The sequence below is a fragment of the Triticum aestivum genome, chromosome 2B, assembly GCF_018294505.1.
Source record: "Triticum aestivum cultivar Chinese Spring chromosome 2B, IWGSC CS RefSeq v2.1, whole genome shotgun sequence".
Classification (NCBI taxonomy): domain Eukaryota; kingdom Viridiplantae; phylum Streptophyta; class Magnoliopsida; order Poales; family Poaceae; genus Triticum; species Triticum aestivum.
The window spans coordinates 177,506,828-177,508,360 of NC_057798.1; the positions used below are offsets into that span (position 1 = coordinate 177,506,828).

At 35.2% G+C, this 1,533-nt stretch overlaps 1 long non-coding RNA gene across 1 annotated transcript; it reads right to left on the reverse strand.

Annotated features, from left to right (window-relative positions):
* Positions 1 to 308: 308 nt before the first annotated feature.
* LOC123040987 (uncharacterized) lies at positions 309 to 1,305 on the reverse strand. The gene is made up of 2 exons (XR_006418341.1): positions 1,177 to 1,305; positions 309 to 590 (listed from the first exon to the last, which is right to left on the reverse strand). It is a non-coding gene; the product is annotated as an uncharacterized lncRNA (long non-coding RNA).
* Between the last annotated feature and the right edge of the window lie 228 nt (positions 1,306 to 1,533).

The following is a 1,533-nucleotide window of genomic DNA, read 5'->3' on the forward strand; positions in this document are numbered from 1 at the left end:
GACGGTCTCTTCCATACCATAGAGGGTTGGGTGGTGGAGATATTTGGGATCAACCAAACTCGTAATTTCATAACACTCTAAATGTGGTTGTGCTCAACTTTCAAGTGATGTAGACTGTTAGATCCACATAGTTTGACAACTAAGATAGCTTGGAATTGACCAATTTTTGCTTTTGTGTAATTTATATAAAAATAGTATTTGTATCATCAAACTTGCAAGTTTAATCATCAGTGGAACTTAACGTAATAAGGTAAGGGCATCTACTTCTTTTAGTCATCCTTGAAACTCCACTAAAACACATTTGTATCACAAACTTCCATGCTTTATTCCCATTTATTTTCGTAAGCAAAAAAATTAAAAATTACTATTACAAGTTTCAATAGTACAGCCACAATAGAGCATAGTACCAACGCAAGTGAGACCTGGATTTGTAGGATCATTGCAAATAAACTCGTAGCAACAAGTTTTTTGTGCACAACTTCTGCATGGTGTGCACCGTCTTGAAACGGTTCTTTGAGGCAAATAGGTCCCTTGGACAATTGTCTTCCTGTCACGTACTGAGTTGTCAGTTGCGACACTTTCTGTTGCTCCTGTTCATCATGCACATCATATATTTATGTTAATTTGAAATATAATGATAAAGGGCAGTGGCATCTCTTTTTATAGCATGAGAATCTAAATAAGAACTCATAAGTCCAACCAACAGAACTCCATTTTTTTACTCATTTTTGTGTGCAAGTATATATATACACCGTTTTAGCGGATTGTTCAAGTACACAGCGACTTTTTCTAGATATATTCATGCTTAATAAATATAAAGTTAACATTTTTAAGCAATAAATGGTAAGTGATTACCAAACTTTATGAACATTGAGCAACATGTAAATAACCATGGGTGTACAATGTTTGAACTTTGTCAGCCTGTATAATAATAGGTTTTGCTTGGCCTTTTACGCTATTATTATTACTAATCTACCATAAAAGATGTTAAAACTCGAGATTTTTGTACCAGTACCGGATATGTAGATGAGGGTACCTAGTACTTGCATAAAGCATATTTGAACCAAATATTCCACGCCTTATGTCTATATTGGCGTAGGATTGATATACGAATTTGGTAAAAGTCTACTTCTTTTTGTAGATCTATCACTCCACCAATACGATGTCTATACATACCTTGGGCTTGGAAGTGGACACTGAGAATAGAAAGGATGACAAGGGTGACAAACATATGTGAGTATGTCGCCATGGGTATCTAATAAGAGAGATCACTTCGGGGTTTGTTTTGTGCTCTGAATGGGTAGAAACATTGGACGGGTGAGGAAAATATATAGGCGGGTGTAGATGCATATCAAGGCATGCATTTATGATATTATTAATTTAATTAATTTGTTGGCATTAAATCCCTTCTTGAGATATTGCGTTCCTTCCTACTCGGTGCAGGATATTGCATTTTGGAGCAAGTATTCATTGCCCACATTTATATTCTCTGATCTTTCTCTGATACTAAGATAAACGTAACCAGAAAATTTT